General features: G+C 44.0%; 1 protein-coding gene across 3 annotated transcripts in view; it reads right to left on the bottom strand.

Annotated features, from left to right (window-relative positions):
* The window catches only part of Itch (itchy E3 ubiquitin protein ligase), an 89795-nt gene extending 71744 nt beyond the window's left edge, over positions 1-18051 (bottom strand). The window contains exons 1-2 of one of the 3 annotated variants that reach the window (XM_045156083.1): positions 17976-18051; positions 9952-10028 (exon numbers count right to left, since the gene is read on the bottom strand). The gene's annotated coding sequence lies outside the window, so the exon portion shown is untranslated. Of the gene's footprint in view, positions 1-9951; positions 10029-13125; positions 13151-17975 lie in introns of those variants that run through there. The other 2 variants (XM_045156085.1, XM_045156084.1) reach the window with 2 other exon arrangements.
* Positions 18052-19467: the final 1416 nt, after the last annotated feature.

The raw sequence follows: 19467 nt of genomic DNA, 5'->3' as shown, positions 1-19467 counted from the left end.
CTTTGTGCACCTGGCTTTATGTGAGTCCTGGGGAATCAAACTTAGGTCCTTTGGCTTTGCAGACTAAGCCATCTCTCCAGCTCCTGTACTCCCTTCTATATCAAGAGTAAAAAAAAGAAAGAAAGCAAGAAAAACAACCACCAGGAAATAGTAAGCCAAAGTTGCTTTAACAGCTGCCTCCTTGGGAGAGTATAAATTCTTTAAACAGTGGGGTATGGTAGTTCACTCCTTTAATCCCAGCATTCAGGAGGCTGAGGTAAGAAGACAGCTGTGAGCTAATAGGCTAGAACGCATCTTTATCCCCAGCACTGGGGAGGCAGAGAATCACAGTGAGTCTGAGACCAGTCTAAGACTACATAGTGAATTCCAGGTCAGCCTGGGCTAGAGCAAGACCCTAACCTCGAAAAACCAAAAATAAATAAATAAATAAGAGACTACTGAGTATGCCTCAGGCTGGGGAGATGGCTGTCTGTTAAAGGCTCTTGGCTTCCAGGTCAGCCTGTGCTACAGTGAAACTGCTACCCCCTCCCCCCCACACACACAAATTCCCCAATTCACAAAGTCCCATTCTTGGCTGAGCATAGTAGTTCATGCCTTTTATCCCAGCACTTGGGAGACTGATTCAGGATCGCCATGAAGTCAAGGCCAAACTGGGACTACAGAGTGAGTTTCAGGTTGGCCTGGGCTAGAGTGAGACCCTACCTAGAAGACAGAAAGTAAGTTACAAATGCTTTTCTGTCATATGGACTTAAATGTTCATCTAAGCTCTTACAAACATTTTTTTAAAAAACATATTTTTAAATTTATTTATTTGAGAGAAAGGCAGAGGCATATAGAGAGAATGGGTGCACCAGGACCTCCAGCCACTACAAATGAACTCCTGATGCACAAGGCCACCCTGAGAGTACACAGTGAATTCCAGGTCAGCTTGGGCTAGACTGAGACCCTACCTCAAAACAACAACAACAAAAAGCAACTGAAAACTGGTAATGACAATAATAACAGTAACAAATGATATTTCTTACTTCCTGAGAGCCTACTGTGGCTCAAATCAAAAACTATGACCCCTGTACCTATGCATGCATTACTAGTCCCAATTTACACATGATGAAGTTATGACAAAAACAAGTTAAGTGCTGGAGAGATGGCTTAGTAATTAAGGTGCTTGCTTGCAAAGCCTAAGGACCCAGGTTCGATTCTCCAGGTCCCATATAAGCCAAGTACACAAGGTGGTACATGCATCTAGAGTTCCTTTACAATAGCTAGAGGCCCTGGCGTGCCCATTCTCTCTCTCTCCCTTCCTCTGTCTCTAATAGGTAAATTTTTTAAAAAAAAGTAATTTCCCACAAACAAATTAAACCATTTGGCCACGTCTTACTACCAACATGATAGAACCAATTAAACCCTCTAAAACAGTTACCTCTGTAGTACAAACCTTTAACATCCTTTCGTGTATCAAGACTTCATTTCAGAGACTGGTCTTTCTTTGTACAAATGACTAAGAAGCAAAGTAAAGTTCACCTAAATGTAAATGGTGTTTCTGGAGCTCTTGCTTTTTTTTTTTTTTTTTTTCAGAGGCTGGAGAGATGCCTAAATGGTTAAGGCACTTGCCTGCAAAACCTAACAACTCGGGTTTGATTCCCCAGTACCCATATAAAGCCAGATGCACAATATAGCACATGCATATGAAGTTCATTTGCAGCAGCTGGAGGCCCTGGCACACCCATAATCTTTCTATCTGCCTCTTTGTCTCTGTCTCTCTCTCACACACACAAATAAGATTGTTTTAAAATATATTTTTTTCAGTAGGGTGTGGTGACAAACACCTTTAGTCCCAGCACTCAAGGAGGCTGAGGTAGGAGTTGAAGGCAAGCCAGGGGCTACAGAGTGAGTTCCAAGTCAGCCTGTCCAACAGTGAAACACTGCCCCCATTCTCTCTCTCCCCCTCTATCTGTCTTTCTCTCTGTGTCTGTCGCTCTCAAATAAGTAAATTAAAAATTAAAAAAAAAAAAAAAAACTTCTGTAACCTACATAAAACGTGAAGGGCCGGGGAAGATGGCTCAACAGTTAGAGGCTTTGTGCAAAGCCAGCCAGAGCTCAATTCCCCAGCCACCCACATAAAGCTGGACATGCATCTGATTGCAGCAGCAGCAGCAGTAGTAGCAGCAGACTTTGGAGCACATACACACACACACACGTGTGCATAAAAGTAATAAAAAAAAATTTTTTTTGGTTTTTCAAGGTAGGATTTATTATGTTGTGTAGGATGATTACTGGCAATTTGCTTTTCTGATTTAAAAAAAAACAAATACAAAATCCTTAATTTTAAAAATATTTTTATTTATTTATGAGGATGGAGACACACACAGAGAGACAAAAAGAAAGAGTATAGGCACCCCAGGGCCTCTTGCCACTAAACACAAATTCTAAACATATGCCACTTTGTACATCTGGTTTACATGGGCTCTGAGGAATCGAACCTAGACCAACAGACTGCAAGCAAGTGTTTGACCCATTTGCAAAGCAGGAGCCCAAAGTAGGAGTTTGATATTTGAGTGCTCCTTAGTACCTAGCACAACAGCAGCTCAATAAATGCTTGTTGAATATTATAAATTCAAACCAGGTGTAGTGGTGCATACCTGTAATCCCAGCACTACTTAGAGGCTAGTCTAGGCTACATGAGACTCTCTCTCAAAACAAAACAAACATATAAACTTTTTTATTTATTTATTTATTTGAGAGCAACAGACACAGAGAGAAAGACAGATAGAGGGACAGAGAGAGAGAATGGGCACGCCAGGGCTTCCAGCCTCTGCAAACAAACTCCAGACACGTGCGCCCCCTTGTGCATCTGGCTAATGTGGGACCTGGGGAACCGAGCCTCGAACCGGGGTCCTTAGGCTTCACAGGCAAGCGCTTAACCGCTAAACCATCTCTCCAGCCCAAACATATAAACTTTTTATGTTGCTTTGTTTTTGTTTTTGTTTTCAAGGTAGGTCCCACTCTAGTCCAGGCTGAGTCATCCTCCTACCTCCACCTCAGTGCTAGGTTTAAAGACGTGCAAAATCATGCCCGGCTGAAACTTAACATTTCTTTTTTTCCCTACATTTATTTATTTAAATGAAAAAGAGAGAATGGGCGCACTATTGCCTCCAGCCACTGCAAACAAACTCCAAACCCATGTGCCACCTTGTGTATCTGGCCTACATGAATACTGGGAAATTTAAACTGGGTCTTTAGGCTTCACAGGCAAGTGCCTTTAACAGCTAAGATATCTATCCCATCCTAAACTTAGCATTTCTATACTCGGTTTCCTACAAGTCATTTGGCCAATGTTTGAAGGAGAAATGAATCTAGCATGGCTTCTCATTTACAACCCAATGGCTTAGAAAGTCTTACAATGTTTAGTTTTGTGGTGTTTCTGCTATCAGTCCTATATTGTGATGCTAGCAAAGCTCTAAAAAATTAGTGAGTCTGCACGTAAAGCACAAAGTACAAGTCTAAGCAGAGTGGAAAAGAACTAATCTGAAACAGGGCGTGGTGGCACCAGCCTTTAATCCAAGCACTTGGGAGGTTGAGGTAGGAGAGCTATTGAGTTCAAGGCCAGCCCAAGGCTATATAGTGAATTCCGGTTTAGCCTGAACTAGAGTGAAACCCTACCTCAAAGGGGAAAAAAAATGTAATCTGGAAAAAAACAGAAGTCATCTGTGAAATCATGTTCATTCAACAGACATGTGCTGGCACTTAGGAGGTGGAGGCAGGAGGATCAGAAGTTCAAGGTAATCCTCAACTACATAGTTTGAGGCCAGCCTAAACTACATGAAACTTTCTCTCCCCACTCCCCCCACCAAAAATAAAATAAAATAAAGCCTGGCACAGAAAAACTTAAGTGAATTGACACAAGGTTGCAATTTAAGTGATGAGAAATACAAAAACTAAAAACAAGGTTTCCCCAATATTAGCCTAGGTATCTTTCCAAAAAGAACTAGTTTGTGAGCTCTGAATGAAATGGATACTTCTTTTTTTTTTTTAAGGCTGGCCTTGAACTCACTGATCCTCCTACCTTAGCCTTCCCAATGCTGGGACTAGGCATCACCACGCCTAGCTTTGAAAAAGAGGTACTTTGAGAAATATTTTAATGATATCTGGATATAGAACATGATCTTCCTGTACAAAAAAACCTCCAATATCTAAAACAATTTTGAGCAACAAAAATAAGGCTGGTTGATCTGGACATGGTGGCGCACACCTTTAATCCCAGCATTTGGGAAGTAGAGGTAGGAGGATTGCCTTGAGTTCAAGGCCACAGTGAAATCCAGGTTAGCCTGGACTAGAGCAAAACCCTACCTCAAGAAAACAAAACAAAATAAAAAACCATACCTGATTTTAACCTGTATTACAGAACCATAGTAACAAAAACAGCATGGTACTGGCACAAAAACAGACATGTGGATCAAATGGAACAGAATAGAGGACCCAGAAATTTAAGGCTAGGTAGTTATAGCCACCTGATCTTCAACAAAAAAGCCAAAAACACTCATTGGAGAAAAGACAGCCTATCCAGCAAATGATGCTGGGAAAAATGAGTATATATCTGTAAAAGAATGAAAATAGATCCTTATCTGTCTCCATGCACAAGAATTAAGTCCAAATGGATCAAAGACCTTAGTATCACACCTGAAACTCTGAAACTGCCAGAGGAAAAAGTAGGGGAAACCCTTCAACATATTGGTCTTGGCAAAGACTTTCTGAATGTATCCCCAATTGCTCAGGAAATAAAACCACAGATCAATGCTGGGACCTCATAAAATTACACAGCTTTTGTACAGCAAGGACACTGTGAACAGAGCAAAGAGGCAGCTTACAGAATGGGAGAAACTCTTTGCCAACTATTCATCTGACACAGAATTAATAGCTAGGATATTCAAAGAACTCAAAAAGTAATAATAATGGGCTGGAGAGATGGCTTAGCGGTTAAGCGCTTGCATGTGAAGCCTAAGGACCCCGGTTCGAGGCTCGGTTCCCCAGGTCCCACGTTAGCCAGATGCACAAGGGGGCGCACGCATCTGGAGTTTGTTTGCAGAGGCTGGAAGCCCTGGCGCGCCCGTTCTCTCTCTCTCCCTCTATCTGTCTTTCTCTCTGTGTCTGTCGCTCTCAAATAAATAAATAAAAATTTTAAAAAGTAAATAAGAAATCAAACAACCCAATTAAAAAATGGGCTATGGCATTCTGCATGCAGTTCAATTGGAGAAAGAGAAATCACCAGTGAAGATACTCAACAGTGGACACTGCAAGCCTTATATTTGGCCAGCCAGGCCAAATGAGCCCTTGGGTGCAATAGTGGCACATCTGCTAATGGAGGGAAACAACTGCCCTCTAATTGGACTGGAGGTCTGCTCCACAGGAGGGAATACACCCCTGATACTGAAAACATACAACAGGGGTACTCATGAGCCCTAGGGATGTAACGTCTGCTGTTGTCTGGCTAAATGTATGCACTATGCTTATCAAACTGCCCAGTTAGCACTTCTGTTAATTTTCATACCCTTATATTAATGTTACTCTCATTTTTGGTAAAGAATCTTCTCTTTTCAGACGGCAGTGACCTTGGGATGACTCAGAAGGTATCACGGTGATGGAAAGAAATGACCGCAGCGCTCAGTACTGCAATATCTCTATCACACCTTCCCAGGCTCAGGGTCTAATGCGGAAGAAGTGGCAGAAAGAATGTAAGAGCCAAAGGAAGGGTAGGACTCCATACAACATGCTCCCTCCAGACACAAAATGGCCTGGATATCCATGGCCTCACAGTGCCTGACATTACCTACACAAGACCACTGTAAGAGGAGGAAAAGATCATGACATCAAAATTAAGAGAGATATTGATTGAGATGGGGAGGAGGTATGATGGAGAATGGAGTTTCAAAGGGAAAGTAGAGGGAGGTAGGGTATTAGCATGGGGTATTTTTTATTATCATGGAAGTTGTTAATAAAAATTTGGAAGAAAAAAATGGGCTATGGAGGGCTGGAGAGATGGCTTAGCGGTTAAGCACTTGCCTGTGAAGCCTAAGGACCCTGGTTCAAGGCTCGGTTCCCCAGGTCCCACGTTAGCCAGATGCACAAGGGGGCACACGCGTCTGGAGTTCGTTTGCAGAGGCTGGAAGCCCTGGCGCGCCCATTCTCTCTCTCTCTCCCTCTATCTGTCTTTCTCTCTGTGTCTGTCACTCTCAAATAAATTTTTTAAAAAAATGGGCTATGGAACTAAATAGAGAGTTCTCAAAAGAAGAAATAGAGATGACATAAAATATCTAAAAGAATGTTCTGGGCTGGAGAGATGGCTTAGCAGTTAAGCACTTGCCTATGAAGCCTAAGGACCCCGGTTCGAGGCTCGGTTCCCCAGGTCCCATGTTAGCCAGATGCACAAGGGGGCGCACGCGTCTGGAGTTCGTTTGCAGAGGCTGGAGGCCCTGGCACGCCCATTCTCTCTCTCTCCCTCTATCTGTCTTTCTCTCTGTGTCTGTCGCTCTCAAATAAATAAATAAAAACTGAACAAAAAAATATTTAAAAAAAAAAGAATGTTCTACATCCCTAGTCATCAGGGAAATGCAGATTAAAACTACATTGAAATTCCATCTCACAAGCCGGGCATGGTGGCACATGCCTTCAATCCCAGCACTCAGGAGGCAGAGGTAGGAGGACTGCCACGAGTTCGAGGCCACCCTAAGATTCCATAGTGAATTCCAGGTCAGCCTGGGCTAGAGTGAGACCCTACCTTGAAAAACCAAAAAAAAAAAAAAAAAAAAGAAAGAAAGAAAAAGAAATTCCATCTCACTCCTATCAGAATGGCTACCATCATGAAAACAAATGATCATAAATGCTGGTGAAGATTCAGAAAAAGAGGAACCCTTCTACACTGTTGGTGGGAAAGCAATCTGGTCCAGCCATTGTGGAAATCAGTGTGGAGGTTCCTGAGACAACTAAAAATAGATCTACCATATGACCCACTCCTAGGTATATATCCTAAGGACTCGGCTCACTACCTTACTTGCTCAACCATGTTTATTGCCACTCCATTCACAATAGCCGGGAAACGGAACCAGCTTAGATGTCCCTCAACTGATGAGTGGATAATGAAGATATGGCACATTTACACAATGGAGTTCAGTGGTAAAGAAAAATGAAGTTATGAAATGTGCAGGAAAATGGATGGATCTGGAAAGGATTATACTTAGTGAGGTAACCCAGACCCAGAAAGACAAATGTTACATGTACTGTCTCATATGTGGATACTAGCTACAAATGACTGGACTTCAGTAGCAGAGGTTTATAAGCTAGAAAGAGGATATAAAGGGAACATACTTAATAGGATGGTATTGTATATAAAGTACAAGAAAAGACTAATGGGGGTGAAAAGGCCTAAGTGAGGTCAGGGGAAGAGAATGAATAAAGGGAAGGTAGAGGGAAGGCTAACCAAAATCTAAGAGGATAGAAATAAGTCATATGGAAGCCTACTTTTTTGGATAATAGAACACTCAGGAGCCACAGATTGTTACTAGAAAATTTTCAGTGCCAGGGATGGGATATCTTCCATTGAGTTGTTGGCCAGGGAGGTCCCTGATGCCCCCAAAACATTACTGGCCATTGCCAAGGTCCTTGGTTTCCCACCAGGAATAGATGGTAAGACCCTATTGCTGAAGACTCCACATAGTTGGGCTGGAAGGCCACTGAGAAACCCTTCTGGAACTGAGCTGATCACCTCCTCCATGTAGACCAGTGATCCTCCTACCTCTGTGTGGTGGTTTGATTCAGTTGTCCCCTATAAACTTAGGTGTTCTGAATGCTAGGTTCCCAGCTGATGGAGATATGTGAATTAACACCTCCTGGAGGGAGTGTATTGTTGGGGATGGGCTTATGGGTTATTATAGCCAGTTTCCCCTTGCCAGTGTTTGGCATACTCTCCTGTTGCTGTTGTCCACCTTATGGTGGTCAGTGGGTGATGTCCACCCTCTGCTCATGCCATCATTTTCCCCTGCCATCATGGAGCTTACCCTTGAGCCTGTAACCCAAAATAAAGCTCTTTTTCCCAGAAGCTGCTCTTGGTTGGGTGATTTCTACCAGCAATGCGAACCCGACTGCAACACTCTGCCTCCCTGGTGCTGGGATTATAGGCATGTGCCACCACCTATGGCAACTTCTCCCTTTTTTATATCCACATATTTTTATTTTCATGACCTTTGCCATATTGAGACTTCTTTCTTTTACTACCTCATTTAGCTACTTTCCCTCTTACCTACTTCCTTTCTAATATTGCCCACAAATCACACCAGTCTCTCCCCATAATTATCTAAAAGGACAGATTAGAGCTGGAGGGATGGCTTAATGGTTAAGGTGTTTGCCTACAAAGCCAAAGGACCCAGGTTTGATTCCCCAGGACCCATGTTAGCCAGATGCATAACGTAGCGCATGCATCTGGAGTTCGTTTGCAGTGGCTGGAGGCCCTGGCGCGTCCATTCTCTCTCTCTCTCTCCTTCCGCACCCCCCCCACTGTCAAATAAATATTTTTTTTAAAAAAAAAGGCCAAGCATGGTGGTGTACCCCTTTAATTCCAGCACTCGGGAGGCAGTGGTAGGAGGATCACTGTGAGTTCAAGGCCACCCTAAGACTACACAGTGAATTCCAGGTCAGCCTGAGCTAGAGTGAGACCCTACCTTGAAAATCGAAAAAAAGAAAAAACCAAAAAGGACAGATTAAAGGCTGGAGAGAGAGGGCTCAGCATTTAAGAGGTTTGCCTGCAAAACCTAATGACCCAGGTTCAATTCCCCAGTACCCACATAAAGCAAGATGCACAAAGTGACACATGCATGTGGAGTTTTCTCTGTATTTCTCTCTCTCTACTAACAAGTAAATAAAATGTTTTAATAAAAGGGCAGATTAAGCATATACTGATTATAAACAATGGAACACTTAGTAAGTCAATCGTAGTCTTGTTCTGTTTCTAGCACTTATGGAACAACAGTGAACAAAGCCATGAACTAAACACAAAGAGTCACATAGGTGAATAGTAAACACTAACGTTTAGAATGGAGATGGGTATGTCAAGGGCAGCAGAAATGATGAAGACAACTAACATTCTCAAGGTTATAGCAAAGCACAAACCCTAACACTTCAAGACCTCTCTCTTCCTTCCCTTTCTAGTTTCTCTTTTATTGAGACAGGTTGCCTACGCTGGCCTTGAACTTACCATATAACCCCTGATCCTCCTCCTTCTGCCTCCCAATTGCTGGGATCACAGGTGTACAACACCACCATTGCTGGCACTTTTCTTCTTCTTCTTTTTTTTTCCCCCCAAGGTAGGGTCTCACTATAGCCCAGGCTGACCTGGAATTCACTACGTAGTCTCAGGGTGGCCTCGAACTCATGGCAATCCTCCTACCTCTGCCTCGCAAGTACTGGGATTAAAGGTGTGATCACCATGTCTGGCCCTTTTTCTTTCTTTAAGTTTTTATTTAATTTTGTTTTTTGGTTCTTGCAAAGCAGGGTCTCACTCTAGCCCAGGCTGACCAAAAATTCAGACCGCTCTTTTTGGTTTGTTTTCTTCAAGGCAGGGTCTCACTCTAGCCCAGGCTGACCAGGAATTCACTCCATAATCCCAGGATGGCCTCAAATTTACAGCAATCCTATCTCTGCCTTCCAAGTACTGAGATTAAAGGTGTGTGCCACCGTGGCCCCAGCTTAAATTTCTTTTTTCTTTTATATTTTTATTTATTTGTGAAGAGAGAGAGAAAGCCGCAGGTTTCAACCAAATGGAAAGAACCTATTTCTTCAGCCTAAAATGCAGCTAGAATCATCAACACTATTCTCTCCAGCATTGCCCCACAGCAGTTACGTGACCAGAACTTGCCCTCTACACCACAGTGCCCCCAAATTTCTCTCACAGTAACATTACCATACCTTAAGTTCTCACTGGATGAATCACTTCTTTGAGTTAAGGCGTTGTTTCCAGAAGGCCACTGTGAAATGCATGTTACCTGGGAAGAGAAAAAGAGTGCATTAATACATTACTCTGGAAACCAAACCAAACCCTGTGATGACCTTGGGAATCCCACAGATTAGAGTCTTTATTACCTCAGCATAAGATTTTTTTTTAAGATTTTATTTTTTATTTATTTATTAGATACTAAGAGAGAGAATGGGCACACCAGGCCTCTAGCCACTGCAAAAGAACTCCAAATGCATGTGCCACCAAATGCATCTGGCTTACATGGCACCTGGAGAATTGTATCTGAGTCCTTAGGCTTTACAGGCATGTGCCTTAACTACTAAGCCATAGCCTAAGGACTCCAGTTCAAGGCTCAATTCCCCAGAACCCATGTTAGCCAGATGCACAAGGGGGCGCTCGCATCTGGAGTTCATTTGCAGTGGCTAGAGGTCCTGGTGTGCCCATTCTCTCTCTCTCTCTCTCTCTCTCTGCCTCTTTCTGTCTCTGTCACTCTCAAATAAATAAATAAATGAACAAAATTTTTTTTAAAAAAAAGGGAGGGCTGGAGAGATGGCTTAGTGGTTAAGCGCTTGCCTGTGAAGCCTAAGTACTCCGGTTTGGGGCTCAATTCCCCAGTACCCACGTAAGCCAGATGCACAAGATGGCACATACATCTGGAGTTCATGTGCAGTGGCTAGAGGCCTGGTGGGCCCATTCACTTTCTACCTATATGCTTCTTTTTCTCTCCGTGGCTCTCAAATAAATAATTTTGTAAAGGAAAAAAATTTAAAAAAGAAAAATGAAAGGGAGCCGGGTGTGGTGGCGCATACCTTTAATCCCAGCACTTGGGAGGCAGAGGTAGGAGGATCAAGGTGAGTTCAAGGCCACCCTAAAACTACATAGTGAATTCCAGGTCAGCCTGGACTAGAGTGAGACTCTACCTCAAAAACCCAAAAATAAATAAAGAAAAGAAAAAAGAAAGGGAGGTGTTTTTTGCTGGACCAGATAAAATAACAAATACACAGTATGGAGTCTGATGGCCCTGTGGCAAAATGAGAATGGCCGTATGAACACATACTCTCTCTAAGGGACACTGAAAGACCAATCCTACAACTCAGAGGCTGCTAGGGACAGGCAAAGAAGCAGCACTACAGGGGTCTGAGCATCATCAGTTCTGAAACGCAGTAGAAGAGCTAAGTTGGCAGCTACTTTCCAAGGACAGCGTACTGCTAAACTGTAGGACAGGGCCCCCAAACAGCTTCTGGTTACTGCTGCTAGTTATTAGAATAGTTTGCAACCTCCCATTTTTAGCTGAGGGCCAACCTCTCCACCAACAAAGTCTGCAATTCAAGTCCGTGAACCTTCTACTGATTTATATTGACTCAAAGCCAGTATCATTATAGCCACAAAAATCAGCATGCCTTTACTGAATACTTATTATGAACCCATAATTTGGCTAGCACTATAAATATAGAAAAAATAACAATCTTCTACACTTTCTCCTTAGTCCTTATAAAGAAAACCAATCCCCAAAACCCAAGGCAGAAAGGCAGGGAAAAGGGGGTGGCGCAGCAACTTATGAATTTTATTTGTACTAATACACATTTCTTTTTATTTATTTATTTATTTTTTATTTTCACAATTTTTATTAACATTTTCCATAATTATAAAAAATATCCCATGGTAATACCTCCCCCCATAATACACATTTCTTGCCAGGATAAATATAACAAAATTTATTTTAGGGCTAGTGAGATGTCTCAGTGGTTAAGGTGCTTGTTGGCAATGCCTGATGGTTTGAGTTCTATTCCCCAATACCCACATAATGCTAGATGCACCAAGTGGCGCATGCATCTAGAGCTGGTTTGCAGCAGCAACAGTCCTTGGCATGTCCATTCTCTTCTTCCCTCCCTCCCTCCCTCCCTCCCTCCCTCCCTTCCTCTTTTTCTCTGCAAATAAATAAAAATTCACTTCTAGGCAAAGTCCTTCATTTAAATACTTGCCCAAACACTTAAGAGGCACAGGTTAGAAATATCTTTTTTTTTAAATTAATTTATTTATTTATTTATTTATTTATTTGAGAGCGACAGACACAGAAAGAAAGACAGATAGAGGGAGAGAGAGAGAATGGGCGCGCCAGGGCTTCCAGCCTCTGCAAACGAACTCCAGACGCGTGCGCCCCCTTGTGCATCTGGCTAACGTGGGACCTGGGGAACCGAGCCTCGAACCGGGGTCCTTAGGCTTCACAGGCAAGCGCTTAACCGCTAAGCCATCTCTCCAGCCCGAAATATCTTTTTTTTTCCTATTCTCATTCCAGAAGCTCTTTGTGTGTGTGTGTGTTCACATGCCTGTGTACGCACATAAGTGTGGAGGTCAGAGGTGGACATCAGGCGTCTTCCTCAACTGCTCTCCCCTTTAGTTACTGACCCAGGGTCTCTCACTTGAACCCTCAAGCTCACCAATTTGCCTCGTCTGCTTCACCAGCTGACCCAGGGGATCCCCTATCTCTGCCTCTAGTGTACTGGGACTATGTGTGGGCCACCATACCCTCCCAGCATTGTGGGACTGGGGATCTGAAGTCCAATCCAACACATGCATAGCAAGTGCTTTATCTACTAAGCTGTCTCCAGGACCCACGTTAGCCAGATGCACAAGGGGGCGCACGCATCTGAAGTTCATTTGCAGTGGCTGGAGGCCCTAGTGCGCCCACTCTCTCTCTCTGCCTCTTTCTCTCTCTCTTTCACTCTCAAATAAATAAATTAAAAAATGAACAAGTGCCACATGTTCTCCCTCATATGTGGATCCTAGCTGCAGATGACTGAGCTTCTGCATGAGAAGGAAAAAACTCAGTAGCAGAGGCCAATAAGTTAAAAAGGAGATATAAAGGGAAGAGAAAGGAAGGGAGGAGGGTACTTAATAGGTTGGTATTGTATATATGTAAGTAGAATGAATGAGATGGGGAGGGGATATGATGGAGAATGGAATTTCAAAGGGGAAAATAGGGGGGTAAGTATTACCATGGGATATTTTTTATAACCATGGAAAATGTCAATAAAAATTGAGAAAAAAAATAATAAAAAAATGAACAAAAAAAAAAACTTAAATTAAAAAAATTTTTTTAAATAACCGGTTTTGGTGGTACATACCTTTAAACCCAGCACTCAGGAGTTTGAGGCCAGCCTGAAGTACAGAGTAAGTTTCAGGTCAGCCTGGGCTAGAGTGAGACCCTACCTGGAAAAAAAATTTTTTTTAATAATTTAAAAAAGCAAGCTGGGCGTGGTGGCTGACACACGCCTTTAATCCCAGCCTGAAGTACAGAGTGAGTTCCAGGTCAGTCTGGGCTACAGTGAGACCCTACCTCAAATAAACAAAAAATGAAAATAAAAAAGCAGAATAGCCGGGCGTGGTGGCGCACGCCTTTAATCCCAGCACTCGGGAGGCAGGGGTAGGAGGATCTCTGTGAGTTCAAGGCCACCCTGAGACTCCATAGTGAATTCCAGGTCAGCCTGGGCTAGAGTGAGACCTTACCTCGAAAACCAAAAAAAAAAGGAAAAAAAGCAGAATACAAGAGATTGGACCAGTCTAAGAGTAATTTAACTGTTCAATCGCAACAGTATTAATCAATCACAACATACTTTCTCAGAGAGCTCCACCATGCCCAGCTTTTTTCTTTATTTTTTGTTGTTATTTTTTATTTATTTATTTGAGAGCAACAGAGAGAGAAAGAGGCAGATAGAGAGAGAGAGAATGGGCGCGCCAGGGCTTCCAGCCACTGCAAACGAACTCCAGATGCATGTGCCCCCTTGTGCATCTGGCTAACATGGGTCCTGGGGAATTGAGCCGGGGTCCTTAGGCTTCACAGGCAAGCGTTTAACCACTAAGCCATCTCTCCAGCCCTTCTTTATTTTTTGAGGAGAGTTGAGGGTGGGAGAGAGCCAGGGTGTCATACTATAACACAGGATAGCCTGGAACTCACTCTGTAGCCTAGGCTAGCCTCAAACTCATAGCAATCCTCCTCCCTCAGTCTCCTGAGTGCTGGGATTACAGGTGAGAGCCACAATGGCAAGAAACCATCTCAACAGTGCTTCCAGAAGCTACCTCTGATCACAGCTGTCTACAAACCAAAGAGTACTTGCCACTATGGAACAGACAATCTCATCCAACTCTAAAGCTCAAATCCCAAGTTTCTGTACAGTAGAAGAAAAACAACTCAGACTGAATCAATACTGTGAGCAGTCATTCCAGCCTAAAACCCAAGCTCTTTTCCAAATTGCACCTGATCTACTTCTAATTCCTCAAAGATGCTAACAAGCAATTTTCCCTAATATTATTAACGAATGTAATCTGACAACATTCAGATTCTATCCTGCCAATAGGTTCTTTTGAGAAGGGACCCTTTAATTACATTAGCCTAAAAAAAAATCCTCCTACAAAAACAAAAAAGAAAACATGATAACCCTATTGTACAACAGGAAAATACAGGCAATCCCTTGACCCCACCTCCAAAGTAGGTCTTTGTCATTCTCAAGGAGACTTCTACAGTAGTCATTCCTTTCACTTTTACTACCAGAGCCATCTTTCTAAATAAACACACTCACATCACTTCCTGGCCTAAAACTCTATTTCTAAACAACATAAAATTCAAGTTTTAACATTATACTTAGAACTTCATATATCTGGCTCCTTTTACCTTCCCTGGCCTCATTTTTCCTTATTTTTCATTTCTGGTTCTCCTCCAGCCCACTTCCTGCTGCCAGAAACCTTTTTCTCCCACAATCATCTGAACTTACACAAAGCATTAAGGCGTTTCCTCCAGTCCTTTCCTCTCTCTGTCTCTGTCACATTCCTACTCATCATGTAAGACAGAATGTCAGGTCACAGGCAAGTCTTGTCACTTCCTCTGGCAATTCCCAGGTAGAAGTGACCACTTCTATCTCAAACCCTTCTGAGGTGACCTTGGTATGTACATGTTGTTTGCCTCAGTGGTTCCCAAGACCACGAAAATTACCCAAGGTAGGTTTAAAACAACCACGCAGACCTATTAATCACTCTCAGAAATAAAACCTTGAAATAGTTACTTTTAAAAAGCTCCAGCCTTAGCTGGGCATGGTGGCACACGCCTTTAATCCCAGCACTCAGGAGGCAGAGGTAGGAGGATTGCCATGAGTTCGAGGACACCCTGAGACTCCATAGTGAATTCTAGGTCAGCCTAGGCTACATTGAGACCCTACCTCGAAAAATCAAAAAAACAAAACAAACAAAAAAAAAAACAAAAAAAAAAAACAACCTCCAGCCTTGGGCTGGAGAGATGGCTTAACAGTTAAGGCATATGCCTGTGAAGCATAAGGACCAGGTTTAATTCTCCAGGTCCCATGTAAGCCAAATGCCTGTGGTGGCACATGCATCTGGAGTTCATTTGCAGTGGCTGGAGGCCCTGGAGCACCCATTTTCTCTCTGTGTGCATCTCAAATAAATAGATAAATAAAAATGTTTTTTTAAAAAAGCTCCATCCTTAAACCGGGTGTGGTGGTGCATGCCTTTGATCCCAGCACCCGGGAAGCAGAGGTAGGAGGATTGCCTTTAACAGTTCAAGGCCACCCTGAGACTACATAGAGAATTCCAGGCCAGCTTGGGCTAGAGTGAAACAATACCTAAAAAAAAAAAAAAAAAAAAAAAAAAGAACCAGATGTGGTGGCTTTAATTCCAGCACTCTGGAGGTAGGGGATCACTGAGTTCAAGGCCACCCTGAGACTACAGAGTGAATTCCAGGACAGCCTGAGCTACAGTGAGACCCTACCTGGAAAAAAACAACAAAAATGGAGGGATAGTTTAGAAGACACTTGCCTGCAAAGCCAAAGAACCCAGGTCGGATTTCCCAGGACCCATGTAAACCAGATGCACAAAGTGGCACATGAGTCTGGAGTTTGTTTGTGGTGCCTGAAGGTCCTCTCTCTCCCCCTCCATCCCTTCCTCCTTCTCAAATAAATAAAATAAAAATAAATAATTTTTTTAAAAAAGCTCTCCTAAACCCAAAAATATCTGTAATCCCAGTACACCAAGGTAGAGGTAGGAGGACTGAAATAAATTTGAAGTCAGCCTGGTCTACATAATGAGACCCTGTCTAAAATGAAATAAAATAAAATAAAAAGCTCTCTTGAGCCATGTGTGGTGACACACGCCTTTAATCTCAGCACTCCCGCACTTGGGAGGCAGAGGTAAGAAGATCACCATGAGTTTGAGGCAACCCTCAGGTTGGCCTGAGCTCTCAGTACTTATCCTAATAGTTAAATTTGGGGACAACAGGTTTGCTCTTTCCCAATAAGGGCAAAAGATTTTTTTTTTAAAGAATGTAACATTTAATCTAGAATACAAAGAAAAAGTGCTTGGGCACTTTTTTTTGTTTTGTTGTTTTTGTTTCTTTCATATTATACCCTTATTAACTTGTATGCTGAAGATCACAATCCTATTGAGCTCATACACACACAAAGTAACAGCACTCTAGCCCAGAATGACCTGGAATTCACTATGTGGTCTCAGGGTGGCCTCGAACTCATGGCAACCCCTCCTACCTCTGCTTCCCAGTGCTGGGATTCAAGGTATGTGCCACCAAGCCTGGCTTCCATTTCTTTTCTAAATCTGGAAAATTAAATAATTGTACCTTCAGCAAACTTGTGACTACACAGTGCAGGCTGCCATAAAGACCTTATTTCAGATGAGAACCAAGGCCTTTGCCAACGTGCACAGTGGAAATACACTGGCTTTACTTCTTAAGGCCTAATTATATCAGGTGCAGATGAAGCGATGCACTGCACGTTAAGTGCAACTTAGATAAGGTGGCTGGCGTGTGTTCTGTAATTTTCGGGGGCGGAGTGGGGGGAATCTCTTTTCTCCCCACTCTTCGCTTAAGTTTACTACAGCTGCTGAACAGTGATGGCAGGAAGTGCAACAAGATTAGGTTTGGATTATAATCAAGGGAATAAATTATTGGGAGATCGTGAATTGTGGCCACTTCCCTAAGTTCACCCAGTCACATCTCTTTAACTTTAGGCCCAACGCCTACTTTGGGTGCACTGACCCGTAGTATATTTGCTTTTTAATCTCATTTTACGTCGCGGCCTGGAAACTAGGTTTGAAAACTTGAGTCCTCCACTTAAAAAGAAAGAAAAAAAAAAAAAAAGTCACGTCCCTCATCATGCTTCCAGGACCCTTCAAAGTGCGTTCACGGCTTTTTTTTTCTTTTCTTTCTTTCTTTCTAAAGCAAAGAGCACTCTGGCTTGATAGGAAAAGAGTGACAGCTCCACGTCTGCAAAATCTGGCGACGCCGGGCGCTGGTGGCGGTGGCGGCGGTGGTGGTAGGCGGCGCGGGTGTCTGGGCCCGGGACCACCTCGAGAGGAAGAGGGGGGGGGGACAATGGAGGAACGAGGGAAAGTGAGAGAGAACAAGAAGAATGGGGAGGCAGTGACTGAGCTGGACCCTCCGTCCGAGAGGGGGATTGCAAAAAAAAAAAAAAAAAAAGTCTTCAGAAAGCCTGCCAGGTGGCAGGTGACCCGGCCGCCGCCCCTCCAAGGGCCACGTCGCGCGGGCGGGCTCGCTGCCAAGCGGGCCCCGCGCCTAGGCCGGCCCGCGGGAGGGGAGAAGCCCCTGGGCGCGGCTGCGGGGCTCGGGGCTGGACCGTGCCCACGCCCGCCGCCATCCGGCCTGCCATCCCAACCACTCGGGGCGCACAGGCCCGGGCGACGGCAGCGCGGTTCGTCCAGCTGACCCATGCCAACCCCCCACCCCCGCCCCGCACGGGCCACTAAACACCGAGCTCCAGGCGCCCCCCACGGGCACCGGCTCCCCAACAACAGCCACGGCTCTGGGATCCCGACGCACTCTTCCAACCCCGTGGACTCCCCAGCCATTTTCATCCATGTTCCCTCCCAATCCCGAAAACTATTACCCCCACACACACCCCGCGCCCGCCCCGCTCGCAGTCCTCCCGCGGATGTTTACCGGGACTCGGGGCGGCGGCGACTCCTCAGTCCCTCGACTAAGATGGCAGCCAGTCCCGAGCCCCGACCACAGAGACTAGAACAAGTTCGCGGCCAGTGCGCAGGCGCCTCCCCTGAAGGAGCGGTTGGGACTACAAGTCCCAGCAGCCCTTGCGCGCTAGCGAGCTAAATCCGAGTTTTCCTCGCCTTCGGCTTGTAAGCGTTTTCTTTAAAAAAATATTTTATTTTGCTATATTTGAGAGAGAAAGAGAGAAATAGGCAGGGAGAGAGAGAGAGAACAGGTGCGCCAGGGCCTCCAGCAGGTGCAAACGAACTCCAGATGCGTACATCCCCTTGTGCATCTGGCTTATCTGGGTCCTGGGGGAATTGAACCTGGGTCCTTTGGCTTTGAAGGCAAGTGCCTCAATCACCAAGCCATTTTGGTTCTTGGAAGTAGAATCTCACTCTAGTCCAGGCTGACCTGGAATTCACTAAGTAGTCTCAGGGTGGCCTTGAACTCACGGTGATCCTGCTATGTCTGTCTCTTTTTCTTTTTCTTTTGCTTTTTTTTAACATCCCGCCCACCAGAACCTCACCTGTAACTGGTTCCCAAATTCTAGTGTGCATCGAATTCACTTGAACAACTTTCTAAAACAGCCTGCTGATAGCACACTCGTTTAATCCCAGCATTTGGGAAACAGAGGTAGGAGGATCGCCATGAGTTCAAGGCCACCCTGAGGCTACAGAGTGAATTCCAGGTCAGCCTGAGCTAAAGTGAGACCCTACCTCAAAAAAAAACAAGAAAAAAAATCCTCCCTTTTTCACCTTTTGAAGGAACATTCTGTCAAAGATGACACCATAATGGTGCCAACATGGCAGTTCTTAGAGCTAAACAGAAAGTTCTAATTTGCACAACATAATTATGGGAAAAGTACCATTTTAACTCTATTTTACAGATGCATTAATCGAATTGCATAATTGAACTCCAGATCCATGCTAGAGGACTAGAGAGATGGCTTAACAGTTAAGGCACATGCCTGAAAAAGCCAAAAGACCCAGGTTCAATTCCCCAGGACCCATGTAAGCAAGATACACAAGGTGATGCATACATCTGGAGTTCATTTGCAGCAGCTGGAGGCCCAATTATCTTGATCTGCCTTTCTCTCAAAAAGTTTAAAAACAAATCACTTCTGGGTCTACCCTCTTTTTTGGTTTGTTTGTTTTTGGAGGTATGGTCTTACTCCAGCTCAGGCTAACCTGGAATTCACTATGTAGTCTCAATGTGTCCTGCTTGGCCTGTTAATTCTTACAAATAATTCTGTGAAGGAGGTTAAGAGGGTAGACCCAAGTTGGATGTGGTGGCGCACATCTTTAATCCCAGCACTTGGGAGTCAGAGGTAGAATTGTCTTGAGTTTGAGGCTACCCTGAGACTACATAGTGAATTTCAGGTCAGACTGGGCTACAGCAAGACCCTCCCCCCCAACACACACAAATACAGTAGAAACAAGCCAGT

This window comes from Jaculus jaculus, chromosome 8 (genome assembly GCF_020740685.1).
Source record: "Jaculus jaculus isolate mJacJac1 chromosome 8, mJacJac1.mat.Y.cur, whole genome shotgun sequence".
NCBI lineage: Eukaryota > Metazoa > Chordata > Mammalia > Rodentia > Dipodidae > Jaculus > Jaculus jaculus.
The sequence above is the reverse complement of the archived record's forward strand: the minus strand, read 5'-3'. Positions and strand labels throughout refer to the sequence as shown.